Source organism: Ambystoma mexicanum, chromosome 14 (genome assembly GCF_040938575.1).
Source record: "Ambystoma mexicanum isolate Mex_15411 chromosome 14, UKY_AmexF1_1, whole genome shotgun sequence".
Lineage (NCBI taxonomy): Eukaryota > Metazoa > Chordata > Amphibia > Caudata > Ambystomatidae > Ambystoma > Ambystoma mexicanum.
The window spans coordinates 486,365,867-486,386,426 of record NC_090940.1 but is presented as its reverse complement, the minus strand read 5'-3'; positions in this window follow the sequence as shown (position 1 = coordinate 486,386,426).

The following is a 20,560-nucleotide window of genomic DNA, read 5'->3' as shown; positions in this document are numbered from 1 at the left end:
TCCCCATAGTGGAGCAAATCCACGAAGGGGAAAGAGCTCCAGCTCCAACCGTCGCCCACAGGCTGCCCGCATGGGAAGGCCCGCCAGGACCCTCTCAACGCCGCACAGGGCATGTGGACCACGCGACCGCCCGGACCGCATACTCCACAGCTTTCAATCAAAGTGGCGATTAGAGAGCAGGTACGCTTCTGGCAATTTACACCTCTCTGTTTACAAAAGGGGCGCCCCATTATGTTAGGTTTGGATCTGCTCCCTCTCCATGATTGTATGCTTGGATCATATTCAGAGTGTTGGTGTGGAATGTTTGGACTGGAATGTGCATGAGTGTTCCAGAGAAAAACAGTTGGCACCTGGATGATTAATGGACAAGGGGGCCGGTGGATGTCTCTCCCTGCCTATGTATTTTACTAACATTGGCGACGAGGATTTGGCATTTGGAAGGTCTGCTGGAGAAGGAGTGCAGGTGAAGATAGAAACGCTGACAGCAAAGGACATCTGGAGACAGAGGGCACATGCAGCATGGAGAAGGAGGCAGTGCACCAGAGGAGACATCCACCGGCCACCCTAGGCTATCCCTTGGCCAGAAGGTGAGCTTGCCCCTTTCGCTAGAGCCGGCAAAAGACTGCACTTTGTGAGAGTCAAGGGGTTTGCTTGCATCTTAATGGGCTAGTGAACGTTAAGGGACCAAAAAGCCTGGGGAAGTAGTAATCCGGACATCCATCTGCGGGTGTTTTTCCCACTGAGAGAGTACTATGTAACATGTTTGGCCAGCTGGATGAAAGAGCCCCCCAAAGCTAAAGGACGGTCTGCTCAGGAGCATGCAGGTGCTCCAACGGCCAGCAGAAGAAGGGATGTGGCGCCCCTTTTGTAAACAGAGAGGTGTAAATTGCCAGAAGCGTACCTGCTCTCTAATCGCCACTTTGATTGAAAGCTGTGGAGTATGCGGTCCGGGCGGTCGCGTGGTCCACATGCCCTGTGCGGCGTTGAGAGGGTCCTGGCGGGCCTTCCCATGCGGGCAGCCTGTGGGCGACGGTTGGAGCTGGAGCTCTTTCCCCTTCGTGGATTTGCTCCACTATGGTGACGTCAGGAGAATGCTGGGGGTATCGGCGATGGTGGCTGGTGTGGATCATTCATGCCGGCATTCCAGGACCCGGCAGACGAAGACACTGCATCACAAAGAGCTTTTGGGAAGTTTTGAAAAAAGAACCTTCCAACGTGGTCCAACGTGCTCCGAGTCACACTGGAACATTCGGATGTACGCAACGGCGTACCTTGGGGGAGAAAACAAATCGAATTTCCAAAGTACTCTGTACGTTTAGGATTTTAATTGGGTCTAACGTGAAGATATTTTTGATCGTCAAGAGAAGACAGAGCAAGTGGTCTGGATGATGTTGGTGCTGCTCGTCAAGAAAAAGGAAATGACACATTTCGACTCTTCAATGTCAAGGCAGTGAGAGCGTCAAGTAAAGGTTTTGTGAACAGAGTACTTTGGGTGATAGTGTGCCCTGTGTTTTCATTAATGCTGTTTTCTCATGATTACATGGTTATTGCTGCTGCCATGTTGAAATATTCAGGTACTGTTTGAACGTTTCCCTTCAGACACAGGAAGTTTTTTTTTGCGCTACTCTCGTGACTTACATGTATTGCTATACATGTGTTGCAACGTTGTTATTGTTGATTGTGCAGTCACAAAACTTTGAGCGCAGAATGCAATATGTATTTAAACTGCAAGGTTAATGTGGGGTGTCACTGCAGTGTTGGTGCAAGGTATACTGTGCAATGTTCTAATGAAATGTTTCTTCCACAGGTTTACACACATTAATAACTCTGTGTCGCACAGACCATGGACTCGATTGAAGTGTGTAACTCTCGTTTACCATACTTATGTGCTCAAATTATCTATGGTTGTGTAGTGAAACTGATGTGGGTGCATTTCGGTGATAATGAGTGTTTAGATGGGATTTGTGGTCCCGGCACTAGGTGCAAGTTTGGTGGGACTTGTTAGGCACTAAGTGCAAGTTTTGGGGAACTGGGTGTCCCGGCACGTGGTGTGCTAAGTTGTGAAATGAGTTCCGCCATTACCGGTCATTAGTTTGGCACATGAGATGTCACATGTATGGCATAGGGAGTGTGCATGAGGTGCACCTGAGACGTCACTGGTTTTGGTACATGAGGTGCCATTTGGTGGCATTGTAGATGCCATTGGTCTAGCATTGGAAGTGAGCATGTGGTGCACATGAGATTTGGTGAACTGTTGAGCGGACTACTGTCCATTACATGTGTTGCATGTGTAAAAAGGTGCAATGGTTGAGGTGAACCGTTGAGCGGACTACTGTCCATTACATGTGTTGCATGTGTAAAAAGGTGCAATGGTTGAGGTGAACCGTTGAGCGGACTACTGTCCATTACATGTGTTGCATGTGTAAAAAGGTGCAATGGTTGAGGTGACCCGTTGAGCGGACTACTGTCCATTACATGTGTTGCATGTGTGAAAAGGTGCAATGGTTGTGGTGAACCATTGAGCGGACTACTGTCCATTACACTGTCTGTATAAAAAGGGAGTGTTACAGGCTAGGGTGCAGATTGTTATAAATTGCATCTTTGCACTACAGCGCATGGGTGCAGATTGTTATAAATTGCATCTTTGCACTACAGCGCATGTGTTGATTTATTATTGCATCATACCCATTGATCACATCTTTATTACTAGGTTACTTTATGGGGTATTGGGGGTATTGCTCTGAGCAGTAGCTTGCTTTGTAAGAGTTTGGATTGTGGAGGATTGGGCCTGTTTGGTCATTCTTGTGTATTAGATTTTGTTCAGAGCAATTGCGTATCTTCTCCTTTTGTCTTCTCCTGCTGTTGTCTGTTTATGTAAAGGGGGAAGATATGTTAGGTTTGGATCTGCTCCCTCTCCATGATTGTATGCTTGGATCATATTCAGAGTGTTGGTGTGGAATGTTTGGACTGGAATGTGCATGAGTGTTCCAGAGAAAAACAGTTGGCACCTGGATGATTAATGGACAAGGGGGCTGGGGTGGATGTCTCTCCCTGCCTATGTATTTTACTTATCTGTCCTCATGTACTTACCTGAAGTTTAAACCCAGTAAATATTTATCAAACCCACGTACGGCTCCGCCTACATATTTTACCCTAAAGCTAAGACTTAACACGCATGCGCGTTACCGCCTACACCACTCTTCCTGCAAATGCGCCCTGGGTTACGGCGCAGTATGGCTTTTATGTGCCCCCATGGCAACCAGACCTCACGTCCTGACGTGCTTGAGTGGGACCGCCAACGCTACCGCTCCCACTCATACGCCCTTATTAACAACACACAGCTCCATTCCCGTATGCAGCGCCGACCACACAGGTGCAGCAGCTGGCCACACAGAGAACTGATTTAATCGTCTCTCCTGTGTTTCTACGACAGGTAAGCCCACGGCCCTCCAGCCCCCCCTTCTCTCCTCCCTGACTCAGCAGAGGTTCTAATAATGGATAGCATGGTATCCAGACACATGGGCTCACAGATCCAGCCCCTTACAGCTGCTTCTCATTTTTCCATGCAGCCTGATGACCTCCACGTCCAGCGCAAGCATCCACGCTGTCCCTCCGAGTAAATATGCAGTGGGGTTTCCTAACTACCCCGGCTTTTGGGCCTTTGAGCAACAGCCACCTGCCAAGCCCAGCACTTCCACCTGTACCTCCATCTCAATACAGGTACTGTTTTACAAAAAAATGTTTCCCTCACTGGCCCACGCCGGCCCTTCATCTCTTCCTTTGGAATAGTTTTTTACCATTCGCCATATTTTCATTGAAGCCGAGCCAACTAACGGGCCTCTCCTTGCACATTCTTCTGTTTCTTCCAGCCAAGTACACCAAGCACAGCTTCGCCTTCCAGTAGCCTCCCGCCAGGTTACTTTGCCTCCGCGTCATTGGAAGACTATCCAAACTTCATTTTTGACCAGGTCAGTTTCTGACCCTCACAAGCCACTAGGCAGTGTATGTTTTCAACACTTTTCACCCTATGGGGGGTTTTAAATTTGTTTTTATCACATGCTAGTATTACAGCCGGTTTTGTTATAATATCATAGTGTACAACTACACTAAATACATCCTCGCTTGATTCCTTCATGTAGGGAGACCCGGTCCAGGCCCTTGAAGAAGGCTCTCTTTGCCGAAACGTCACAGGACACTACACCGTTTGGGCAAGCCATCCCCGTCCCCACACACCATCTGATCTACATCTTGACGTAGACCAAAGACTCGGTTACCTCCCATTATCCAGCACATCTTGTAAACAACAACTAGGATGTACTTGTGAAAACTAGCTCCAGTTTACTGTTTACAAATCCACTTTTAAGTGCCCAGTGAACATAGGGGGGCTACTCTATGTAAGCATGATTGAGATGTTTTGTATAGAGGTTAACCCCGACAACATTTATGACTGAACAACTGGTTTGCATTTATGTATATGTAACAATACACCTATGTTCATCTGTGAATAATCTGGATTGTTTTCCACATCTGTTTTTTCTGTTCTCTTCTTAATATGTCTGCCAAATAGTAGGCATGTTTTTGTTCTATAAAAAAAACTATATAATACTATGGAAAACCAAACCCATGTCTATTTAACACAAGCTAAATAAACAAGCTTTTTGTCTATATATACAGTGTTTCCTTTTGTTTAGACCTACATTTAACACAAGTATACAGTCTCTCCACAATCATCTTAGCCACTCTGGTGCAACTCTCTTGATCATGTCTTTCTCTCTAATTCACTCTCTTCCCCTGACCCCTTTATTGACCCCTCTCCCACTGGTCTCCATTGTTCACTTTAACATCTCTGTCTCTTCAACTATTACTTCTCTACAATAACTAAGAAGAATGACATTCAAGACTTTCTTAACCCTTACCTTGATGATGTGAGGACCTCTCGCCTGTCTCTTTCCCCTAGTAATGCCTCTTCCTTTGACTATGATGTATTTATTTATTTATTTATTGCATTTGGTTTGTTCGTCCAAACCCTTAGGTATCACGGCGTAGTTACAAGTGTACATAAACAATCTTAATGGTTACACAAAAAAATCAAACAGAACAACGTCTTACAAGGTTATGGGTTACATGGTGGGGATGCTTACACATTAGTTATATAGTTAGTTACAACATTATAATGACAAGTGGCAATGGTAGTATTATTTGGCTCGTAGTGGACAAAACAGTTGATTTCTATGAAGATCATGTTTGAGAAATGGGAGGGAAGGTAGGTGTGATAAGCAGTGTCTGGTGTAATGTTAGTATTTGTGAAAGAGCCATGTTTTTAGTAGTTTCTTAAATGTTGGATCTGAGGGCTCGTTGCAGATGTAGGGGGGATTGAGTTCCAGATTCTAGGGGCTGCTACAGGGAAGCTGGAAGGGATTTCTCTGGCTTTGTCTATGCACGCTATTTGACCAACACTATCCTGCTCGCACATTCACACCTACACGTCCCCATGCTCTGCCTTAAATAACCTCTGAAATTCAGACCCTCAAAACAAACATGCATTGTGACCTACTATGCTGGTGCAAATTACGGCCACACACACTGCTCCTAGCCTGCAAAACATCCCTTGCTGCCCTAACCTGTACACAGGACTCTGCCAAATCATCAAACTTCACAAACCAAATCTCCCCCTTTCACAATCACCCCTGCAAACTTTCATCTACCCTCCAATCTTTGCTCACACCTCCAAAGCTATGAGAGGGTAAAATGCATTACCCTCTCACAGCCTGCCTCTCTCTTCCTCCTCAACCCTCTTTCTGTTCACCAATGCTCCCCCTACCTCTTTTATTTTCAACTAATTCTACCCTGCCTCTTCTTTTGTATTAGTACAATACTTTGCAATGCCAACCCATCATGGGCTCCAAATGACCTTTTTGCTCCCCAACTAGTAAAAAACTAAGCCTCAATCATTTGCTCTTATCTCTCTGAACTCTTTAACCTCTCTCTCTTTGCTCCACTCTTCCCTGCCTCCTTCAAATCTGAAACTGTCTTACCCAAATTGAATTAACCCTCTGCTGTCTGAAATATCTCAGCAATCTATCACCCATTTTCACTCCTTCCCATTATTAAAAGGTCCTTGATGGGGTGGTCTATGACTGGATCACTAACTACCTAGAGTAAGGGACTTGGAGATTCACTTCACTCTGGCTTCTGTAGTAATCACTCCACCATGACTGCACTCATGCATGTCTCCAACTTCCTCTCTAATGCTCACCACTCTAACCCTTCTTCTTCTATACTCATCCTTTTGGTCCTTTCTGCCTCTTTGAACACTTTTGACCACTCCACTCTCCTTCTCACTCTCCAGGACCTTCTGTTTTGTAAATGTGCTCTTGCCTGGATTGCCTAACTGGGAATTCGATCCTTTAAAATGTCTGGTCTTCACCCATTATACCTCTGCCCTAGGAAGACTTATCTCATCCTCTGGCTTTCATTATTATCTTTTACTGATGACACTCAAATATTGTTCTCATTTCCCTCCTTCACCCCAGCCAACTCAGAATGAATAATAAATGGCCTCACTGCAATTTATCACTGGATAGCTCTGTACTAGCTAATGCTGAACTCTTTAAATATGGAAGTCATCATTCTCACGACTTCCAATGCCATCCCCACACTGCATATCCTATCTCCTTCCCACTTGACCTTCTTGCGCCCTCATCCCAGGCTCACAATTAAAAGGTCCTCTATTATAGAAACCTACTACTGCAACAATTCATCACTACCACTACCACTGCCTCTGCTATTTGTATATACCTCCTCAACATTTAGAAAATGTGTCATTTTCTTACTAACCAATCTACAAAAACTGTCATTTTCACTCGCGCCTTGAAACACTTGTGTATAGGCGCGTTATAAATCCCATATCATATCATATCACTCTCATGCTCAGCAAACTTGACTACTGCTCAAGAATACTCCTTGACCTTCCTATCTACTCTTTCCAACCTCTAGACAAAGTTCTCAAAATTGCAACCCGCTCTCTCTACAACCTAGCCACATCCTCCCCCATTCCTACACAAAGACAACATGCTGGTTGGCTCTCCATGCACAACAACTATCTTTTCAAGCTCCTTCTTCTAGTCTACAATGTTATCCATGGTCTTGCTACTCAGCACCTGTATGATTGTATCTCAGTTTACTCACCATCTCCATCACTCGATCCACCTCTGCACTGAACCTTACTGTTCCATATCCTACAATTGCCTCCTCTTGCTACCGCTCTTTCTCCCTGGTCACCCATTCCACTGCAACCCACTTTCAGCCCAACTATAAATCTCTTCAAAGCTCCTCGGCTTAAACTTTACTTACTTGCTAAAGAGAATTCTCTATGAAAGATGTGTGTGAGTAATTAGTGCACAGATTTCAACCATGTACTCATTTCAATGGAGGATGCTAATGTTGTAGCATAAGGTGTGTAGTTTAGTGCTGAGGTGTGGCATTGATGGTAAACTAAAGAGGGGTTTGATCTGAGCATAGCATAGTATAGTAGCACAGCATAGTGTACTGTAGGGTAGGATATTAACAACATTAACACAACTAATTACTAACTCTGTTACCTATACTAATCTTCAATAATACTGACATTAGCAATTGGACTGGAGTTAGAGTGGGTTTGTTTAGGCCACAGCCTTTGCAGCAGAGAGTAAGGGCATGAATTCAACCGCAATGTGGCTTAGGAAGTAAATGTGAACATTGAAAGCTGAACCATGGTGAGTCTTCCGGGTGCAAGTTTCAGAGCACAATGAGGTGGCAGAATGTGAGTTTTAAATAATGATTTCATTGTTCAAACAGGAAAGCCAGTTATCTGAGAGGATGTCGTGCTGCACATTCCATCCAAGCTCAGTGAAAAATTGAACAGAAACGCTGTACAAAGGTCTTTGCAGAAAAAGCAAAAAAACATGTAGAAAGTTACTAGGGGTGCTGGCTAAAAGAGCAGTGATTGACCAGAATCATCGTCCGTCACATCACGACAGAAAGCATGAAAATGGGTGGTGAAACAATAAAGAAAGTTTATGAAAATACAGGCAGAGGAGAGGAAGGAAAGAGAGTTTAAAAGCTGGGGCAAGAAGGGAGACAGGGCTGGCCATAGAAGGAGTGAGTATAGCAAGAAGAGAGGGAGAAGAAAAACTAATTTTAAGGAGGTTGGATGGATGCTGTGGACTGTGAGGCTGCAGTCTGGGCCAGGAGCTGTGCTCGTTGCAAAGGAGGGAGGCAGTGTGAGAGGAGAGGTGGCTGTAATCACGGAGTCAACTGTTTCAGAGAGACGCAGTGGACATGAAAGGAATGAAGGTACGGCCGTGCAAAGTGCCACTAAACTCTTGGTGAGTATAGTTGACAAAATAAAAGAGAAATATTTAATTAGTGAAAAGTAATATTCTAATTAGTGAAGTGTCAAATTAGACACGAAAGGGCGGAAACACATTTGTTCTCTATGCAACGGACAACACATGTATTTTCCTGTGCTCAGTACCTGTTGGAAAGGGGGAGTTTGCAGCACTGCTAAAGATTATCAGTCATACTTTTAAGGTTGTGTGTAAAATTGCATGTGGTCTGCCAAGTTTGCTAAAAATAAGCTAATTTCACTGGACGCAAAATAAAAAATCATTGGAGATCATTATGAGTTGGGCGGTAAGGGATACCGGGCACGGGTAAGGAGATTGGTGCCGGTAATCCGTTACTGCCCAATTCCGAGGTCCCTTAGCGGGACCGTAAAGGACATGTGGTCTGACCACACGTCCTTTACGGGTCCCGCTAAGGGACCAGGGCGCTAATAACGGGCCTGCTATTCGCGGGCCCGTTATTAGCGCCTTCCCCATTCCCATTGAGCCCTATGGGGGCTCAAATGGGAATGAGGAATGGTTGGTTGAATGGGGACTTACCGGGTCATCCACGGTCGAAATGACCCCGGATGTCCCCATTCAACCAGACCGGTGCCGGACCCGGTATTGGAGGCAGCTATGGCGCAAATAGCACCATGGCTACCTCCAATCTCGGAATGAGGACCATTGTCTTGGTGGGGGTATGCAAAGGACATCTGTGCCAATAGACTGTGAATATTAATGTTCTTAAAAGTTATGAAAACTGTATTTTTGCCAAGCTGTGTTTAGATCGTTCTTGCTATTTCTTGCATGTGTTCAATGAGATGCAACGCTGATGCTTTTATCTGCGTTCCTTTATTCTGTTTTGCTAAACAATGATAAAGGGCCTGAGGGTATAATTGTGGAAGCCGTGTGTGGTTTCTTATTCCGTGACTCAGTCATTTTGTAATATGTATTGAAGTTTGGTGTATCCAGAATAGTCGATGTGAAAACTCAGTGTGCCTAGCGTAGTGCTAAGCCTGACATTTTGGCAGCAAAAGATCCCAAATAAAATCATAGGAATAAACAAGTGACTAATGAACTCATTGGCTACACTGTAGAAAACAAAGATCCTTACAGATGCCAACTGGTGTTGGTTAGAGCCTGGACCTCTGGTTGCTCAGGGCTATCAAAATATTCTTCTGCTGAACCCTTTTCTGCTTGCCTCACCATAGCTGCTACCACATGCTGCTAGTACCTAATGATAAACCGTCTCTCTTTAAGAATTTCCTTGCACCTAACAGAGGCTCACTGAATGCCATTCACAGCTTCAGCTCCAGACACAGTCACTTATTCCCTAACAGAATTGTGAGCAGATGGTCGCATGGGGAGCATAGTAGACACCTTCATCGGCATTCTGACAAAACCGACAGTCTCCTCAAATGGGAGGAGCATGCTGCACCTGATAATGCCAATCAGCACACAATGCTGCATTGCAACCAATAACAAGCCTTCTTTTATATGCCTAAACCTTGAGCATCTTTCAACCTAAAACAAGCATTGGAAAAGCCAACAGTTTGGGCTTTTCTGTAGGTATGGGATATGCATTTGGTAGCCACTGATGCAAATATACTATCTGTTCATAAGATTACAACAGCTGATACATGGCATCATTGCCTGGGCATATGAGTTCAGTACCTGGCTAATGCCTATCTAAGATCTCAAGCCAAAACTGTTAGTTTTGTCCTTGATTGTTTTACAAGGGACAGATATAAATTTAGTGGCCAAAAGCACACTTGGTTAAGACTTTTTATTTTGCAAGTAGTCAATTACAGCTGCAATTAAGCTATTAACTCTCTGCTGACTGCTTAGTAAAATACTGGCAGGCTAAAGCTAGATATTTCTACTTGATAGAGCAAGGTCACAGAGGGATGTGTTTTGGGCAGCGAGGGTCGAGAAGTGGGTGGAAAAGGCTATTATGGATTAGCATTGCCATATAGGCACCCAGCGGGTGGGTAAATAACCAAAAAACACCCAAAATCTATGTGTCGTCTCTCCTCACATGTCATCTCCAATTCATGAGTTTTGGCTTATATGTGGTACTTTAGTACCCTGATAGCCCAAACTAAAAATAACCAAAAGATATGGAATACTTAACTTTTCACTTCTGGCGGCGGCAAGAAAAGAGGATGAACATGCAGGGTGGAGCTTATGGACCTGAGAAAGGGAATAGAGCTAACTCCAACTTTCAGCTTCACTTCCTCAGGGGCATTCTACCTTTCCCCACCTTCCCCCAGAAGCTCAACATCTCCAGAGCCCTGGTTCTCTCTAGGCTGGACTACTGCAACAGCCTCTGCCTCCCTTTCCCTCCCTCAACTGATCCAGAATAGGACAATGAGACTCACCCTTACCTCAAGTCCTGGGACCACATCTCCAGTCCTATAATCTCTCCACTGGCTCCCGGTGACCGCAAGAATCAAATTCAGGGCCCTTTGCATCATCCACAAGGCTGTCTGGGGCCTGGGATCTCTCTACATCCAGATTTCCCTCCCTAAATACCTACCTACCAGAGTCCTTCAGTCCTCTGGATCCAACTCTCTGCAGGTCAAACATTTCTTCAAGCAGAGAATGCCAGGTAGATCCCTTTCCTTGGCTGGTTCCTCCCTCTGGAACGGTCTCCCTGCCCCCTCACATTTGAGCTAGATCTTCTTAAATTCCGGAAACTTCTCAAGACTTTCCTTTTCTCCTCTTCCTTCATACAGGGGCCAGACCACCTGCCCTGCCAGTACCCCCAGCATCCCATTGCCAGCACGTGCCTTCAAACTCCTTTGCGCAGACTAGCCCTAACCTGGCCCACCCTGTACACCGCACTCTTCCTTGCTACCCCCTCTCTTTCCCCTGGCACTTGCCATCTTGGCATCCCTAGGACTTGCCCCTGCCCCCCTTTGGCCAGTGTTGGGTATTTTGTGTAGATTTGGGACCTGACGGTATTTTCTTACCGCCGAAAAATAATTTAGCAACAATCACTCCTTGTATTCAGATTGGGCCATGTACAACAATAATACAGTGGACATGCATTGTTTCAGCACACAGACATGCGTGGTTGGTATGCGTGGTTGGTATGCGTGATTGGTGGTATTTTGGTGAGCATAATTCCTTTGTTTTATTTGTGGCCCCAATATCCAGAACCCCTTATTTTTGTTTAGATTTTTCGTGTAATCACTAGAGAGACCTCAGGCTTGCATTTCAGGAACACCACATTTTCATTTTTAGTGTGCCACCATGGGCAATTTCTCTCTGTCTTATCTACGGCAGCGAGCTATCATGTGGTATTTTTCACTATCTTATATACGGTAGTGAACTATGTCCCGGGCCTCCCTTTCTGCCGACTCATAGACCTCCGGCAGGCTACAACACACACAGTTAGTTATAATTGCTCATACTGAATTACATTGAGCACACAGCTGCAGCCAAATCTTATGTTTAGCTACCTTGAAAATGACAATTGCACTGTCTAAATATCTCCCCAAATCATCAGCACTGTATTGGTAAATATAAAACACACCACCCGTCTGCTTTCAGATATTTTTGTGTATTATAAAAGTTGCATTTAAACACGATCTCACTCTTTACAGAAACAAATGAAATAGCACAGTAACAGCATTATCTGTGATACACTGAAAAGAGAGTGGCAGAGACAAGAACTCAATTTGCAACATTAAACACATGAGTAAAGCACAGGAATCTCCTTTCCTACACTGACTGAATATTCTCGTACACACTCAGCCCCCACACCTCAGCGAGATAATTACCAGGCTTATTCAGCATGTAACTTCTTTGGCTGTTCGCCTTCTGGAAGGGTTCACCCAGCAAGGACAAGCATCTGCTGTCACTCGAACTGGGACTTGCTGACAGGAAAAGCCAGTCTCTGCAACCAAGTTGAATCTGCTTTAGGAATCAGGCATCCCCAGCTGTCAACCCATCCTTCTTCGAGCTGTGTCAAGATGTCTCTCCCTTTCTTCCCCTAGATTCTGCAGCAAAGCATTAGTCACAGCCTCTAACATGATTCTTGATGTGACGTGCTCCAATCAGAATCAATCATGTTCTATCCTCCTACTTTTAACAATGGTTCTTCTTGTACAGTTGCAACTGTAACAAGCTGATTTCCTGCTTATTCGAAGTCTTTGCTTCCTGCAGTTACTGAGGACAGAGCACAGAAAGGCAAAGAAAAAAAACTTGAATGTGTGTTTAAAACTGATTTTCAGAGTCTGCCTCTTTTTGCAGTGAAGACACATTCTTTTATTAATGAGTTATAATTATTAGTCTTGTTAGTGAGATTAGTTTGTTAATTACCAAATGTGTCTCTTGCAACATAGGCATTTCAGGTGAGAAATGGTGTGCATTTTGAAGGTACAGATGTGTGCTTTTAACTGTGAAAAATGTATTTGCATTTTATATGTAAAAATCGTTTTTGACTGAATAACCTGCCCTTACTTATATGTCCATGTTACACTGGCAACACATAGCTTGAAACAACCGCATCATAGCAATGCACCAAACCCATGCAGTGGCGCCGCATAAAAATGCTCAATAACACATGTCTTGCTGTACCACATCATATCAATGCACCAAACCCATGCAGTGGCGCTGCACTTCAACAAAAAAAAAAATAAAACATGCGATACATTGATCCAGTGCAGTGGTGATGTACTCTGTGCTCCCAAAACACGATAAATACTCCTACATATACCCTCTTTTTTTTTAATTTGGCTAATCCGAGCCACAATTGGAAAAAATCCAACTTCTTCCTTTCCTTCTTTCAAAAATGTAACAATCCAATACATCCTTGTCGTGAAGATGAAAATTGAAAGTCGCTGTTCAATCAATATAATATTAAAATTCAACTGAATTTATCAATTCTTATAAAATGTTCTACATTTGCCTTCCCAATGGAAGTGTCCAGTCCAGTATTTCAATTGTATACTTGAAGTCAATTGAAAATAATAAAATAAAACAACTGACTAAAACAAATAATTAACATAACAGATTAAAACAATTAATTAAAATAATAAATACGTGGAACTCCATATGTCAGGACTCTTGTCTGCCTCTTTTGGTTCATACGGGTACTCTTTCATCTTGGTTCTCTTGGATCCTTCTCTATAGAAGTCATCTTTTCTTTGGCATTCCGGCTATTTTGTCTCCACCTCCACCCGGAGACAGGCATCTTTTGGTCTTCATCCAGGGTACTCCATATTCCATCGTCTCCCGTGACCTCCGGTATAAATAGTTAATGTTCTAAACCAAAATAGAAAAGAAACAGATTAAGTATATAGCACAATACTAACCACCCTTTTGCCAAAAATAAAACATTTTTTTCTGAAATTAAACACAGGTTAAAAAGAAAATAAGCATACATGAAACAACATTTTAAATTCAATGCATTTTCATTCTGCAAACCGACCATGAGCTTCCATTATATTTTTTTTTTACTTTTTATATTATTTATTTATTTACATATATTACAGTGTTTATGTGCCATTATAATAATCAACTTTTTAACTTATCTGTCACTGCCTCCTGACTGTACCCAATTATTTTATCTTTTTGTGTTCAAGGGACTTTCTGTTGTATTGTGTGCATCAGTGGGCAGTAGCCCCAGGGCTTTCTGTTTCTACATGCTCAAGCCGCCTGATCTTGTGTCTGGGATGGCATGGCTTGATCTGATTTACGTGGACAAACTGCTATATCGCCGTTTCACCTTCATTTTTCAAAATTTTATAAACCACAGGAGAGACCTTATCTATAATTCGAAATGGCCACAGCCAGGCTGCTAGAAATTTAGAATTTTTCTGTTTACTTTTTCCAAAATGAAACTTGTACACCTGATCCCCTACACTGTATTCTCTCACTGATGTTCTTTTATCATAGTATGTTTTAGCACTGTCAGCAGCCCTTTCCAGATTTCTCTGCACAAAAGCAAATTATCAGTAAATCGATCCACATATTGGGGTCTATCCTGGTTACCATATATCATGGTGTTGGGGTCAAATCTGCTCTGTGTCCCCAATGACTGGTAGGGACCATCATTTCTTTGATCTTGATTTTGTCTCTGGTTATTGTTCATGCCTGCCATATCAGGCCGATATCCTACCCGGGGTCTGTCCCCTAAATACCTAGGGCTGATGTAGCTCTCCCTATTACTAGGATCATGTGATTGGAACATTGGCACAGGAAAGGGCGATTTTTGTTGATTACCCCTTTGTTCAGGTGTCACATTATTTTTACCTTGGCTTTGAGCAGACTCAAGGGACATTTTGGCTGACCTGATTTCCATTACTGTGGCTGAGGGTTCTTTAGATTTAGGTCTAGTATCTTTCATTTTATCACTTTCTCTGCCCTGACAATAGAGTACCTCATATAATTTTGTGCTTTGATGTACAATCCATTCAAGGGACTTGTCACGGTCAAATTCACGGACCAATTGGGATATGATGTCTTTCTGTAGCCCATAGAAGTATGCAGTTTTAAACTCCTTGGAATTTGGGTCAAAAGATACATCAAAGCGAGAAAATGCTCTTTTTAAGTCTTGTAAAAATTGGCGAGGGGATGTATTAGGTCCAGCAGTGGTTGTGTAAGCGACTTTCTTTGCCTCCTGCAATGACTGAAAAGGAGAAAAATGACGCCTAATTTCTTTTTCAAACTCCACCCAGGTCATATTCTGCTGTTCATTTAATCCCCTTATGATGCTGGCCGTTGGGGCATCTAAAGTTAAATGAAAATATTGTCTGTACTGTTCCTTAGGTATCTGGAGTGCTTTAAAAATGTCATGCACCACTTCTAAGTGATCCTCAATGCAGCATTCACATCCCTTTTTAAATGGTTTGATCAGGGCTTTAATGGATTTCATTATTTTTATGGGGCTACTTGTTGCAATGCATGGAATTGAACTACTTTGTGATTCAATCCTGTTTTCAGGTGTATGAGATTGGTGGCTGCCCCCAATGGGAGTATCAAATCCCCCAAGGGCGCTGCAACCAAGTTCAGTCACCGGCCCAGTCACTGGAGCACTAGCTCTTTGGGCAGAACTAGAATTCACCTCCACTCCATTGAATGTGGTACCTTGCCACCTCTCCTGGGACCTGGGAATGCACATTTGCTGTTCTAAGTCCTTACACTTTTTAAGGAGTCTGTTTGCTTCATTTTGCAAATAGTTGTTTTCATCACTCATCTTATTAATCACCTGCTGCATGTCGCACATTTGCATTTGGCATTCATTGAACTCTTTATTTCTCTTGTCTCTTTCTTGAGTCATTTTAATCATTTCTTGTTCTGCACTCTGGAGATCACATTCTTTTTCACAATGTTCTTTTTGTAAAATCTGCATTTCTGAAACAACCTCATCTTTATCCTGTCTAATGTGGTCCACTAAGGCTTTTAAGTGTACCAATTCTTGCTCACTATCCTCAAATTGTTTCTTGCTTTTGGATAATTGAGCATCAAAGTCTCTGCATTTTAATTGCATGTCTTTTTGGCATACATCCAATTCTGCTCTTAACATTTCCTGATTTTTACTTGCCCCATCTAATTCAGTCTTTAACCTGTTAATTAGCTGGGTATCATTTTCCTGCATTCGCAGGAACCTATTCAAAATAAACCATATTTTGCCGCATAGCCGTATTAAACAGTCTTTCTCTGCACTTTTATCGGCTGCATTCAATAATCTTGTAAGGCAGACCTGAATTATGCTGCCTTCTGAAAAAATATTGTCTAGTTTTTCTTTCTGCACCTCACCCTGAATGCGGTCACGCCATTCTAAGGTACCATTCGACGACCACGCCCCGTGCGCAAACAACTTTGCCTCTAAATATTGCACTAGGTCTGAAAATGTGGTTTCCCTTTGTGACATTCTGAAATTTGTTTTTAGTGGCACACTGCTATTATAAAATGGGTTCCCTTTAATGTGCAAATGGCAGTTTGAGACACGCTTGCCACGCCCAGTAGGTACTCTATGATCACTTTCCCGGCCTGCAACGCACCATAAATATGTTGGGTATTTTGTGTAGATTTGGGGCCTGACGGTATTTTCTTACCGCCGAAAAATAATTTAGCAACAATCACTCCTTGTATTCAGATTGGGCCATGTACAACAATAATACAGTGGACATGCATTATTTCAGCACACAGACATGCGTGGTTGGTATGCGTGGTTGGTATGCATGATTGGTGGTATTTTGGTGAGCATAATTCCTTTGTTTTATTTGTGGCCCCAATATCCAGAACCCCTTATTTTTGTTTAGATTTTTCGTGTAATCACTAGAGAGACCTCAGGCTTGCATTTCAGGAACACCACATTTTCATTTTTAGTGTGCCACCATGGGCAATTTCTCTGTCTTATCTACGGCAGCGAGCTATCATGTGGTATTTTTCACTATCTTATATACGGTAGTGAACCATGTCCCGGGCCTCCCTTTCTGCCGACTCATAGACCTCCGCCAGGCTACAACACACACAGTTAGTTACAATTGCTCATACTGAATTACATTGTGCACACAGCTGCAGCCAAATCTTATGTTTAGCTACCTTGAAAATGACAATTGCACTGTCTAAACATCTCCCCACATCATCAGCACTGTATTGGTAAATATAAAACACACCACCCGTCTGCTTTCAGATATTTTTGTGTATTATAAAAGTTGCATTTAAACACGATCTCCCTCTTTACAGAAACAAATGAAATAGCACAGTAACAGCATTATCTGTGATACACTGAAAAGAGAGTGGCAGAGACAAGAACTCAATTTGCAACATTAAACACATGAGTAAAGCACAGGAATCTCCTTTCCTACACTGACTGAATATTCTCGTACACACTCAGCCCCCACACCTCAGCGAGATAATTACCAGGCTTATTCAGCATGTAACTTCTTTGGCTGTTCGCCTTCTGGAGGGGTTCACCCAGCAAGGACAAGCATCTGCTGTCACTCGAACTGGGACTTGTTGACTGGAAAAGCCAGTCTCTGCAACCAAGTTGAATCTGCTTTAGGAATCAGGCATCCCCAGCTGTTAACTCGTCCTTCTTTGAGCTGTGTCAAGATGTCTCTCCCTTTCTTCCCCCAGATTCTGCAGCAAAGCACTAGTCACAGCCTCTAACATGATGCTTGATGTGATGTGCTCCAATCAGAATCAATCATGTTCTATCCTCCTACTTTTAACAATAGTTCTTCTTGTACAGCTGCAACTGTAACAAGCTGATTTCCTGCTTATTCGAAGTCTTTGCTTCCTGCAGTTACTGAGGACCGAGCACAGAAAGGCAAAGAAAAAAAAACTTGAATGTGTGTTTAAAACTGTTTTCAGAGTCTGTCTCTTTTTGCAGTGAAGACACATTATTTTATTAATGAGTTATAATTATTAGTCTTGTTAGTGAGATTAGTTTGTTAATTACCAAATGTGTCTCTTGCAACATAGGCATTTCAGGTGAGAAATGGTGTGCATTTTGAAGGTACAGATGTGTGCTTTTAACTGTGAAAAATGTATTTGCATTTTATATGTAAAAATCGTTTTTGACTGAATAACCTGCCCTTACTTATATGTCCATGTTACACTGGCAACACATAGCTTGAAACAACTGCATCATAGCAATGCACCAAACCCATGCAGTGGCGCCGCATAAAAAAGCACAATAACACATGTCTTACTGTACCACATTATATCAATGCACCAAACCCATGCAGTGGCGCTGCACTTCAAAAAAAAAAAAAACATGCTATACATTGATCCTGTGCAGTGGTTCTGTGCTCCCAAAACACGCTAAACACTCCTACAGCAGCCCACTCCTGCAGTTCTCCTTCTACCCCCTCTGCACTTACTAACTCATCTTGCACTTGCATGGTAGGATTGTCACAAAGCCAATATAACCGTTTTTGTTGTTCTACTTTCTTTCTTATGCCCCCCCCCACTCCAATTTGTCTTGTGGCACCTGGAAACCCTTGTGTATAGGTGCCATACAAATGTCCAATCATAAATAAATAAATAAATAAATACCCAAAGGAACATAGAGTTATGGGACTTTAATTTTTATAAATATTTGTATTTAATGAGGGGAGGAGTTTTGTCGTAAAAGATAAGAACAGTTTTCTTGCTGCTACTAGAAAATAAAGATATTATTCTGCATGATAGGAAGCCTCTGTGACCTACTATTAAATTGAGATATCATCCTGTTTGTCCTGCATATTTCTGCCCAGAAGGGAAATGCATTAAAATCCTGTAGAAGCAGACCATGGAAGCAGTCCTGGCCACGGTTGCTTAACCGGATTCACCGGCGGCATGAAGATGAGGCATTTTTTTAACTAAATATATGGACCTATTAAGGATCCAAGGCTGAGTCGGCCCTGCCCAGATTTAAAACTGTGACTGCATATTCCACAAAGATTTCTGGAGAGAAAGCTGGGATATTTTGCCAGGATAAAATCAGTAGCCAAATTGGTAAAAAAGCCCTAGTTACAAACAGGTCAACAGCAATTTCAGTCAGAAACATAGGGGCACACCTGCTAGCCCGAAATAGCCACAAATGACACCTATGTGCTTCTGAAACTTGTGAACTTTGTGTATGATCACATTATTATTATTATTATTATTATTATTATTATTATTATGTATATGCTGTTCTAAATAGTTTACATATATCATCATTTGTTTTTACTTGAAAGGAATTGGTTTTCCAGAAACAATTTCTGCAAATAGGATTTTTATGGAAACATTTCTCTGCCCTGCTGCCTTGGTTCGATCGGTATAAGTTTGAAGCATTGGATTTTCATTCACTGTTTTTTTTGTGAGGGTAAACATAGCACATGCTTGTGGTTTTGCTATTGAAAAGCAGTATATAGAAGGAAGGCCACGCCAGGCATATCCTTGTAAGTAGCGCACTACAAATGAAAGGTATGGAAAGAATAACAATGTTTCCCCTGTCAGTAATTGGTTTAAGTCTGCATTTCATAGAAACTAGAATTCAATAACAGGGGCTAATTGCAAGTTTGCCAGTAAAACACTGGTAACACTGTCATGCCAGTATTACCGTCTCTGGTAGGGCGACCTTTGGAAATACCAGTGCATTACATCTCCTCGGTGCACACACACACCCCCCTTCCGGAAACGGTAATAGCAGCGTCACAGTATTAACCACATCGGAATCAGTCCACTGGTATTACCGGCACTCAAACTGCCGGAACTATGGGTGCCGGAATTAGCGTCACTGCCGGAATGGGAAGTTTGAATCACCCACTTCCAACTGCCATCCACTGCTATAGGAGGTGGCAAACGTGTCGGTGAGCCAAAACACACGAGTCCCTGACATCGAGCTGTGCAAACCCAAATTCTCTGAGGAAGAGTGGATGCCAATGGTGCAGCACTCACAGGAACTCTTGGAAGCTGGTCACAAAAAGACCAGCCAGCAAAGAAAAACGTCCATATGGCAGGAGGTGATTCAGAGGGTGATGGCTGTTAGGACTGTCCGCCACACGAAGAAGGGTTGCCAGAGGCGTTGGCATGAACTGGAACCTCATCTTCCAGCACAGGAGGGAGATGGCTGTCACAGGAGGAGAGACAGTGTCGCCCTTCCACCTCATGCCCGAGGAGGAGACATGTAGCCCTACTCTGCACATGGAGGGCATTGAGGGGTTGGGACGGCAGAGGCAGAAGCTGGGACCCAAGGCAAAGGTGGTCAGTTCAACAAACCCCATGTAACTACAAATATTGGGTGCAAATACATGTATCGCCAAGCACTGAATCACCTGATGTCCAGGTAAACCACCCCAATACATGTGAGTCACAGCAGATCACACACACATGCCAGGGATGCAGGTAGATGTAGCCATGCACAAGCACTGTAGCAAAAATGTAGAACCCCACACATGGACACATGAGAAGCGCCAATGAGTGCCAAGGAAATCCACAATATGAATCGCTGGCCACTACACACACAACAAAAAGTCACCTTGGCATGCCAACAGGCAATCTACACTCCCACCACCTACATGTAGTAGCACATATTAGGCCCAAAACTCCAAAGAGGCCACATGAATAGAAGAGGACACAGAGAATGTTGAATGGGTGTAATGCAAGCCTGCATACATGACTCCCAGATGAGTAATAGCATGCTCATCTCTTCCCAACAGTCGCACAGTCCACAGACTCTAACTGAGCCGGTACATCGATATCTG